Genomic DNA, 12,128 nt, shown 5'->3' with positions numbered 1-12,128 from the left:
AAGAAGAAAAAAAAAGAAAGAAAAAGTGACCAAACTTCACATGGATGGAAAAAAAACAACAACAACCCAGATCTCTCCTCGTCGCAGACCACCGGACGTGTTTACATAATCTTCATATGAAATTCCTTGTATTTCCAACTTAATCCTCCCAAACTGTATCTTGCGTAGTGGGGTGAGAGAGAGAGAGAGAGAGAGAGAGAGAGAGAGAAAGAGAAAAAAGGGCTTTGTTGATTTTATTGCATTTATTTGAGCGCTCTGCATCCCACACATGGAGAGAAATTCCAGAGAGAAAGAAAACAAACGTGAGCAAACGAATCTGTGGGTTTTATGGTATCAAGAAACTCTAATGTACACCACAGCTGTACTGCAGAGAAAGTTCATTCAAACATTCCTCCTCCTCCCCCTCTCTGTCTGTCTGACTCCCCCCCCCCCTCCCCCCTCCTCTCCCCTCCCTCCTCTCCTCTCTCTGTCCCTGTGTCTCATTGATGTTTCGGACGGTGAGGGTGAGGATCTCGGCCTTTTGTACTTTCAGAGAGCGACTCGGAGGAGGTCAGGGGGCGACTTTAGGGAAAGTGACAGATGAGAGAGTAGAGGAGAGGCCGAGTGGCTTTAAAGGCGGGGGGATAGGCAAGATCGATCACAGGGTTAAAAAAAAAAAAAACCTTTAAAAAGATCCTCTCCTGGAGAGTGAAAGCCACCAGGTCACAAGTCACGACCGAGAGACACTTGAGAGACAGAGAGAGTTGAGACTTAAAGACGGCCACTCTCCCTGCTGACCAGAAGTGCAATATCATGTATCTGTCAGAGTCGACCTCACCATTAAAACTGTTTCTGCCTCTAAAAAAGTCTGTACGAAACACGACTCAGTCACACACACACTCTGGATTTGGTTTGGATCTGTGCAGCCAGCAACACGTGTGCCTTTGAAGGTCTTTTTGGGTCCAAAACAAATAGGAAACATAGTTAATAATGCTGTAATAGTAACCGAGAGGAGCACATTTGTAAAGACTTAAGTCGGCGCAGCAGTGTCACGAGCAAAAAAAAAAAAAGAATGAATCAAGGGAAAAACTATGTAAACAGAAAATTAACCAGGAATGACAAAGCCAAAATTGTATTTTGTATTGTTTTGTGTTGCTTGGGGACCTTTTTTCTCTCTTGTTTGTTTTTTTTTGTTTGTTGTTGTGTGTTTCCATTTTATAAAGTAAAAAAAGAAGAAAGAAAAAAAAGGCAGGAAAATTTGATTTAGTTTTCTGTTGCATTCTGGACATATTTATTGTCACAAATATATTGTATGTCAACAACCGTGTCATTAAGTAAAAAAAAAACTAAATATTTTCAACATGTGACAAAAAAAACGAAAAAAAAAAAACCCGTTATCCATCAAATTACAGAGTGCCTCCATATGCGCTCTTGTTGTCGTCCATCTGTCTATGTTACAACGAACCAGTCCTTTCATTCCTTTGATATATTTTTTTGTATTATTTGACAAAGCGATGTGACATAACGTCATGTGTACGAGCGCATTATCTCTACTATTTATAATAAAAATAAAAACCCTGAAAATAGCTGCTGTTTTATGCACTTTTTTTGTGTAAGTGTGTGTCTGTGTGTGTTCATTCACATCCACTGGTAATTACTAAATAGAGTCTTTGTATTTTATTTTGGTGGTGAGTTTAGAAAAAAGAAAGCAACTGACTGTGATTCACTCTATAGAAGAATCTCGGAGACAAATATGTACTTTTTGAAGGCGCTCATGTGAACCCTCCAACCAAAATAGGCCCGGCCAAATGGGGATCACCAGACATTAGATTTGACACAGAACACAACAGGCTTTCTCACGGATGGCTGTAAAAATGCTCAGACATCTGCATTGGTGTGTGTATTAATACCCCGCTGACCCCCGCTACTGTAACAAACTGACTTTTGTTTAACAACCTCTCAGATGAAGAGAACAGGCCTTAAAGCGCTTTTTAGACAAACAGCACAAAAAAAAAAACTCCACCCTCTGCAACCCATCCACACACACACACAGACACACAGACACACAGACACACAGACACACACACACACACACACACACACACACACACACACACACACACACACACACACACACACACACACACACACACACACACACACACACACACACACACACACACACACACAGGGCCCCCTCTGTGTGTGTGTGTGTTTGTGAACCACATGCATTCATACATTATGTTCATGTTCACATATAGTGTTGTTTCTGTGTGTGTGTGTGTGTGTGTAGCCTGAGGGTATTAAGCCCTAATTATAACATTCTTCTGATTAATCGTGTCTGCTCGCGAGGCGCGGTGAGGGTGGCGCTGTGTGTGTTAATGTGTGTGTGTGTGTGTTAATGTGTGTGTGTGTGTGTGTAGCTCGCGCAGCCCGGACCACACACTCTATAAATAAAGTCTAAGTCAATAACAACGTGAAGGATCACTCATAGTCTTGTCAGCTCTGTTTGCTAAGCCTGAATTATTCAGCCAATGAGAGAGGGACACTGGGACACGCACACGCCAACAAACACACACACACACACTGGAAAAGTACAAGCAATGGCGCTCTAATCACCTGTGGTGTGCACAAACACTCCTGCAGACACACACACACGCTGCATGTCGGTTCATTTGAGCGCAGCGCACACATGCACACACACTCTGTTTGCTTTCTTAATCAGTCCATACCATTAAAGACGAAGACAAATCACACCTGCAACGCTCCAAAGCTGAGACATTACTTTTATTAATGAAGCCTCCCCCTGCACTGAAAAGCCTATTATTTCCTTTAATACACCCCAGAGTCTAGTTAATGGAACTATTTTAATGGCGTTTCATACTGCCAGATAATGACAAATTTTCGGATTGTTGGACCTTCGCCTGGGCGCCGCGCTGCCAACAGGTCTGTTCGCTCAACACACGGCCATATTCAAATAAATCCAAATTAAATAAGCTGATTTTTCCTCTAAATGCACCTTTTTTTCATGGAAAAAATGTCCCAAAGACAAAAATGCAATTTGTTAAACCTTTCAAAAACGTCTTCAATTAACATTTGTTATTTTTTCAATCTTAAAGATGTTGTTTTGTAGCGGTTTATAGTTTTTCTTGCTGTGTTTGACACCTGTGTGAACACCATCGTTGGCTCTGGGCTACGGTGCAATTATTTATCGAGGTGTTCATTAGTTGTTGTGTTTTCTTTTTCAATGTTGTGCGTATAGTGTGAGCTGATGTTTTTCAGGACTCCCCTGCTGAGACAGATGTGCTCCCACTGCGCTGTGCTTGTTTAAGACTTCAGAGTGAAATAAATGGAAGAAATAAAACATTTTTAATCTAAAACCTCATTACACAGACAAACGCACACACACAGTAACTTGATCTGTGGTTTAGATTTTTTTTCTAACACACACACTGAAGGAAACACTCACAGCCTTGTACAACCATGTGATCCAGTAACTCAAATCTAAGACAACCCCCTGGGTTTAAGAATTTGTTTTTTTCCTCAGTGTTGTGATCCAACATGACCTCCAGATCATGCCAGCAGCTGCTTCTGTCATTCTCACCCACCATGTTTAATGTGTGTGTGTGTGTGTGTGTGTGTGTGTGTGTGTGTGTGTGTGTGTGTGTGTGTGTGTGTGTGTGTGTGTGTGTGTGTGTGTGTGAGAGAGTGTGTGTGTGAATCTGCATCCAAGTCTCTACCATGTGCGCTATGATTCGTTTGTTGAAATGCAAAGTGATTAACTTAAAAATGATTATGTAGTTAACACACTGCGTAAGTGGATCACACACACAGCTTTGAGTCTGACGCACAGTGTGTGTGGTGTGCGTGTCAGTGTGTTAATGTGTGTGTGAGTATGAGTGTGTGTGTGTGTTCACCCCAGATGTTCCACATTCACCCTCCAGTCCAGGGTGAAGAAGATAAAATGGAAAAACTCTGAATTCCTTCGGTACATGAATGCGTTTGTGTGTCTGTAGGTGTGAGACGTGAACAGTGTGAGCAGCAGTTTAGAAACAGATGCATGACGGCATTAACACACCTATCACCTATAATCTATCAATACATCTACGACAGGACCGACTTGTATGTGACCCACACTCCTCTGTGCATCAGTGGAGGGTTAAAGAAACACTCATTTTAATTTAGAAATTACATTAAAGTGACAGAAAGTAATGTGCAGCTTGAAACCTAATTCTATATTCTTTATTAAATCAGATGCCGGCCACTGATCTGACACTGGTGCATTCAACTAAAACTAAAACTTATATGATGTATTGTTGTTCTATGAGCTGGCTCACGTACAAATGCAGAGAGATTCTTCTTTTATTATCTAGTTTTACAGTCATCACGAATAAATAAATCTTTAAAAACAAAACAATGACTGACTTCCTTTTAATAGCTGTTAAAGCTCAGTGTATCAGTGTATAAAAATAAAGTTGTAAACAGAACAATGAAAAACAGCAGCTTCAGAACTAAATAAATGCAGGAATAAATATTAAATGTTTAAGTGCAGCCACATTGGAAAAATAACTTTAGTCTCTATCTTTCACTGTATAAAACTGTGCAACAGCAACATCAAAACTACATATAATTTGCAAGCAACTGCAGTTTTTTCTTAGTTAAATACTTAAAGATGTTGATGCATTTATTTGCGTATATGCATTTTGAAGCTGGCATCTGTATCGCAACATCTGTATTAACATTAATTAATTCGCTTTTTTGTTTTGCAGATTTCTCAAAATTTAGGATGAGTGGATCAAAATGTTTTTGCTCCACTCATCCTAAACCATCTGTTTTTTTTCTTTCAAGCATTAACTGGTTTTACTATTTCTTTATTTCTAGTGATTTAACTTTGTGTTTAACTTTAACATGAATTCTTCCTCCGCTGTTTAAAGACGTTGCGCCGCTCTCGTATCGTCTCTCGCTCTGCACAGGAGGTCGCCAGGTGGAAGGAAGTGTTTCGGGCCGGGGTGTCCGTCTACCCCTGTACACACACACACTCACACACACATTTAACCCCTGACACTCCCCAGCGTTCACACACTCTGTCATCACAGGTCTCGGCTGCTGCTGACCTGAGCACTAACACATGCTGGGGACAACTTAACCTCTGGACCTCCGGACGGAAAACACATCGACAGGAGAGAGAGAGAGGGAGGGCATCTGAGGGTGTGTGTTTGGGGGGGGGGGGGTCGGACAGATGAGGATGTGGGGATCAATGTGTGTGAGTCAACAGATGATGCACCACTGTAAACCGATACACTCCCACATCATCACTCTCATTTGTTAAATTCTCTATCTGGTCTCCGTACCGTCTGCGTTCAGTGGGCGACACGTTTCTCCTTCAGCGCACTCGGCTTCCTGCGAGTCGACTCGACGACTCTGGGGCTTTGGAGGACCTTTCAAAACCCATTAGCCCTGAAGTTAAAAAAAAAAAGGATGTTGGGTTATTTTAAAAACACACACAGTTTTATACTCAGGTGACTCTGGAAGTTTGACGTTTCAGGGGCTACGGTGTTTCCGCCTGACGACAGAAATGTGTTTCGTTTTATTTCTCGGTCTGACTTGTACATTTTTTGTCGTTCTTTATTTACTCTGGCTTCGGCTTCTTCCCTTTCCCCTCTCGTAAAGATGGCGACGTTGGTTTGTCAAGCGGTCGGCGCTGCTACCTTTGAGACCGGACTGAACGAGGTATCGGATGAACTGACATGAAATTTAGCAAACATTCATGGTCCACAGAGGACGAAGCCCGTTGACTTTGGAGATCCCCTGACGTTTCCTCTAGCGCCCCCAACAGGTCATTAAATTAGTCAATGAATTATCAAAGCCCTAAACTTTTGGTATGAAATTTTGTAGACTTCAAATCAAGGCTGCAAAATTAATCGAAATTGCAATACAGCCAAATTTAATGTGTCTCAACAGTATTGTGACATAAAGAGACATGTTTGTTTGGTACAAGACCTGGTAAAAATCACTTAATTTTATAGTTTTGTAAGTGTAAATGAAAAGCAAAGATAACCATCATCACTGAAACTTTTCCCTGAAAATCAATGCTAATAATTTTGGTAATTCCCTTATTATCATGAGGTCACAATCTTAGATTTAATCAATTTTACAGATATTTTTATGACCAATATTTTTGGTTTATGACCAAATACTTAATAACTAATGATAGCATCCGTTGCACTTTAATTTATTATTCAATAAGCCAATTTTAGCATGCTAAATTTAACTGCATTCATGTGGTAAACATACCTGTTAAACATTGTCATTGTGTATGTTAGTTCGTTGACAGCATTTACTAAAAAGACACAGCTGTCCTCAAAAACAGCCTCAGAGACACTGGACTCTTTTAGTCTTGTTCTCTGCATCTCTACGTCCGTCGGGGAAGTTTAATACCTTTTGATCTCAAATGTATTTACTGCTTTGCAGCTGCATTTGCCCCGTGGGAGTCAATAAAGTTTCATCATGATTTATTTTGTTTGAACTAAAACAGGAACAAGGAGAAATACTGTGGCCACCAACAGGAAGAAGTTGCCATCGTCCCAATAAATGAACCAACCAACATGAAAAAAATTCTTTCACTTCAGCACCAGCAGAATTTCCAGTGGTCCATTTCTCCTCTGTCCATTCATACGCTCAATACGCTCCAGCGCGTTATGGTTAAATCTGGATGAATTGACTTCTGGGCCACTTGGGGACTGTGGAAATGAGCTGTAAACACAACTATCAGCCTTGATGTGGATCTGGGGACCTTGTAAACAAACAGCTGATTATCTAGCACATCCAGCAGAAGCAGACATGGAGCAACATTGTCATTCAATTAGAGTCATGTTTCCAGACATCTGACTGAAGTCCAACATTTTCTTTTGGCCGTTTTTTTTTTTTTTTGTCTCCACCAACTCCTACTAGAAATACAGCTTAGAAAAAGCTTTTTTTGTGTATAGTAGCATGCTGATATGTTCCCTGGTTCGTTGCTAACTGTGTCCATCTGCTGTTTGATGCCATACAGGTCACATCGCATATAGAGTTTCACTTTTTACGGAACAACTGAATTGGCTGGAAACTATTCAAGATCAAAAAATGTCATTGTCATTTGACACCAAAGTTATATACCTATGGAGTAAATTAGCAAATGTCATCAGCTTTAGTGAGCCAGAAAGCGTGCAGCATGCTGGGACTGTACATGAAGTAATAAAGAAGAGGGTTAAAGTTGACTGGAAACCGCTCCAGGTGAGTAAGGAATACGGTTTGATGCTGAATTAACAATGTTTGCTCCAAGACTGGCAAATAAACAGCTGCTAATAATAACAACACAAGGGTCGTTTTTAAATATTTAATGCAAATGTATCACCCCTTTTTGTATTTCTTCAATATCTCTTCATCTTTTTCAAGTGTTTATCAATAGGCAACTGTGCTTTAAACAAAAACAATTACTGATATTTTCCAGAAACCCACAAAAACCTCACGGTGGAATAATAACTAAATAAATAACATGACGTCGCCATCTGAGTGGTAACTGTTAGTAGAGATGGTTTAGTTTGTGACTGTATTGATTCAAACTATAGATCAAGCCATTACAAAACATAACATAAAATAGTTAGGGGATGGGAATCACCAAAGGCCCTGCAATACAATATTATCACAATGCCTGTGTGTCGATATGGTATTATTGCGATATTAAAAATGTTGCAATATGCTGCAATATATTACAATTTTCTTAGCTTTTTTCAACGGCAAGTGATGCCTCCAAATGAAAACAGTTTTTTCTAATAAGATAAACTTCTTTGTCTGCTTAGATTGGTACTTGGTATTTGGTGTCCGTATGCGAAATATCGCTGTACTATGCTGTATCTTTTTTTTTTTCCCCCCACACCCCTAAAGAATAGTGGGGATACAAGTAAATTGCATTTAGGAGTTATTATATGTTAAATTTGTCAGCACCACCATCTTTAAATAAATCGACGTACACATCAGTCTATCTCCCTTTCTACTTATCCATCTGCTGTGAGAGTCTCCCAATACAGAAACTAAGGCCAAAACTATGAGCTGAAAGAAGTTAAAGTGGAGCCGAGATGAGCAGCCGAGTTAGGAAGCGTCCATTATGACTGTCCACTACAATCATGTGGTGCAGTGTTAACGAAACACGTTTGTGGGGGGGGGGAAACAGTGTGTTTATTTTAGCATAAACACTGGAAACATGAAGAAACTGCTGGTCTGGCCAAAGAAACAGCCCGGCTTACTCAACCCTGCAGACCCCATATGGACAGAGCCAGTGTTTCCACAATGTTTATGCTAAGCTAAATTAAGCATCTGGTGGCTGTGGCTTCATTATGAGCAGACAGACACGTGGGTGGTATCAATCTCCTCCTTTAACTCTTGGCAAGGCAGCGCTGAGCGTTTACTTTCCAGCATCAAACTATTCTTTTTATTATAAGAATATTAATTACAGCTGCTGTTGAATAACTCAGCGTTCCCTCTCGCACTCGTCTGTTCTGCAGCACAGTCTCCAAATTAAGTCATATTCGGCCCTGACTGGGAGCGGAGCATATGGACAGACAGTTTATAATGTAGGATTAGCTTGATGAAGATATTTTGATACCATTTTTTCCATCGTGAAACCTCGCCACTGCTGGAACCGAACGCCATGACCCGAGTCCAAAAAAACGGAGCACAGCTGCTGTTCAGCGCGATGGAGGTAACTACAGACCTTTGACAGCTCCTTTTTTGAAATGACAGATTTCGCGAGGAGTATCACTTTAAGGGTAAAAAACCACAGCCAAGAGACTGTTTTGACAGCAGTGGAGCCGAGCAAAAATACCCAACAGAAGAAGGCAGAAGGCCTGACTTGATTCATTTTTTATGGAATCACATGATGAGAGAGGGAGATGACGTGAAGGAAGCAGAGAGGGCGAGAGAGTAGAGGACTGCAGACAACAATATGTACAGTGTTTTTTCTTTTATATGTGTGTCAGCGGAAGCTACAGTATGTGTGTTGCAGCTTGCATGTGTTTCTCTGTACAAGCAAAAAAAAAAAAAAAAAAGTAATTGGCAGACAGTGACGCAGATCAGAGATAAAGCGGCTGGAGGAACGAAGGCAGACAGGAATTTCTAGGAAATGACGGCTAGCAAAACAAGAGCAAAGTGACTCCCAGTCCCATCTACAGTATATGAGCGAGCAAGCGAGCGCTGTGCCGCTCTGCAGACTTTCACTGGCTTCCTTTGCCCAGAGTAAATCACATGTCCTCTCTGTGTGTGTGTGTTGTGTTGTGGGCGAAGAAAGTGTCGGAAGCCAGACGGTGACTTCAGTGCCTCCTGAGCGCAGCACTGCCCACCCCCCTTCTGCGACTTACAGCAACAGTGTTAATATCACGCTACAATAACATGCCACAAACAATCCTGAAGCATCCAGGTGACACTGTTGAGCGTTGATTGCGCGCACACAAACAGGAAAAGGCTGAAAAGGTTGCAAGTTAAAACAGACTTTCTGAGCAGGGGTGTATTTCTGTCTAATCTCTCCTGACAGTCATCTGGAGCAACTGAGAGACATGTGTCGGCAAAAACCTGGCTCATGTGGGTTTACTTCAGTTTAAAGCAAAAAAGCAGCAACAATTCATATCTGTTTTTCTACTTCATCTCCCACAGATGACTGAGAGTCAGTCAATAGCCCGTTCCCCAGTCGCTCTTTTTCTGCTGGTTGGTCTTTTCAGAGAGAGAGAAATCTACTGGATAACAGGAAGTGATGGGTTTTATGATGGGGATTTGTTGGGATTCACATGAGCATGAAAGTCGTACTGCAGAGCGCATCAACAAAGCACACGACAGATGTAATTGTAATGTTATTGCAAATTCACTTTGCTGCTGAGCTTTAGATAAGAAATTTGATATGACTGTTATATCCATGTGCTGAATATGCAGCTAAGGTTAGCAGATGGTTAGCTTAGCTTAGCATAAAGGCTGGAAACAGGCTGAAAACAGCTAACTTAGTTTTGTGTAGCCTCTTTGCTCATCTAAGTAGCCTAAGGCTGTAGATTCATGCAGGCCAAATCTAATTTCTCATTCCCTTTACCTACACCTTGCAGAGTGGCAAGGTGTTAGGAGTAATAATATTGCCCTACGAAGCGGTAGGGCCAAAAAAAAAAAGTGGTACAAAAATTCCATTGATGCTGAACTTTGACACTGTTGTGCAAATTAGCCCTAACAATGTAATAGTATTAGTGAAGAAAACAAACATCTTATCTATGAAGAATAGGGTTGTAAAATATGGACGCAAGATTGAATGCGATATAAAATGTTAGTCTTAAAGGGATAGTTCAACATTTTGGCAAGTTGGCCCATTGCCATAATCCCTGCAGTTTTAGCAGTAGGTTCGTTACCTTTAATTGTCGGTGCAAGCTATTTTTAGAAAGGCGGAGCAGAGCCTTGTGCTGTTCAGAGCTACGCTACAGAGGTTAATGGGATTTCTTGGTTGGTTTCTCTCATCAAACTCATCAAATACACAATCCAACAATGGCAAAATGCTCTGGTGGACAAGTTGTGACCTGCACATTCACCACACTTGAGATAATAACGGAACGTTACGAGACAGAGTTGTTTTAGAGGTAAATTCATGCAGAGACTGCCTGCCGAAAAACTGCCCCCGATGGTAACGCACATCAGTGGTTTTGCATGAAATTACCTCGAAAACATTATCGACTAAATGTTGACTGGCCGGTCCAAATATGCCAATCGATGCCGATTTAACGGACGTGTTTCAGAAGCAGCGCCCAACAGACCCGACAGTAGTTGGTCGTTGTTGTTGTCAATACGTTATGTCTCACAATGTGGCTCAGGTTACAGGTTAGAGAGGTGAGGCTGTGACAACCTCATTTCACAACTCTTCAACTCTTGGTCGGCGTTTTCAGGTTTACCTGCTCTGGACCCATTTCCCCAAAACAAAGCCTCCTTTAAAGGACTGCAATATTTTGATTTTATTTAGAAGAATAAAATTATTTATTTTAACTTGATCCACATTTACTAATGATTCAATATTCTATATATTATTTACATAAAACACTGTGAAAAAGTTTTTGTTTTTTCTTTTTACCAAAACATTTCAAAACAACACGTTTTAGAGCTGTAATTCCAATACCACAATACCGTGAAACCGTGATATTTTTGCTTATGGTTATCATACTGTCAGAATCTCATACCGGCCCATGCCTATATGTATAACCCACAGCAAAAAAAAAAAAAAAAAAGCAGATAAGCACATTTCCAAAAATGTTAAAGACCATAATTCATACGTAGCCTGGCAGAGTGAATAGAGGGTTGCTGGTCTGGCTTCCCAGAAATATAAACATCAATCCTTATATTTCAAGTTCAGACTTAAACGCAGAGGAAAACATGCTGGGTTTTTCTTCTGAAGAACAGCAGGTAATTCGTGTCTAACCTGTTGCCTCTCTCTCACTCTTTCTGTGTGAGTGTGTTAAAAGTGTGTGAGTGGAGACAGGTGTGCTGCATGGAGCTGGACTCCACCAGCTGCAACCAGTTCCACAATGAAGACCTCCATAAATCCTCAGCCACTTCCACTCCTCCGGGTCCACTGCTCTTTTTCTGCCCTGGGACCCTGCACCACCTTGTTTCCACCTCAGCGCCTGGTCCTCAGCTACCAGCGTTGAACTTCCCATCACCTGTTCTCCATCTTCACTATATTTCATCTTTACCCTGTCTCCTCATTTATATCAATGTGTTTTAAAAGGAACTAAGATTTCTCCTGCGGCTATGCTACATTATTACCACAGCTCTGGATTGATTGTGATAGTTAACTACTTGACTTGTGACTTGTTACGAGTGAGAATGGAGGCTCTCTGCTTTCCGCCTGGCGTCTTGTGGCTGAAAACCAACCTTGCAACATCAGTGTAGTACCTGACTGCCGCGCTGCCGTCCCAGCTCTCTTTTCCGCGCACCGCGACACAAATGCGCTCCATAACCGATAATCTTTTCTTAAGACTACAGAGATATGCACGTCATAACTTTGTATATGTTATATAATGTTATCCATCGCTCCACAGATTGATTTTTTGCTGGCTTCGTTGTAAACAAATGCACATGGCCAGGCGGAGGGTTAG

This window comes from Trachurus trachurus (genome assembly GCF_905171665.1).
Source record: "Trachurus trachurus genome assembly, chromosome: 13".
In the NCBI taxonomy this organism is placed as follows: Eukaryota; Metazoa; Chordata; class Actinopteri; order Carangiformes; family Carangidae; genus Trachurus; species Trachurus trachurus.
The sequence above is the reverse complement of the archived record's forward strand: the minus strand, read 5'-3'. Positions refer to the sequence as shown.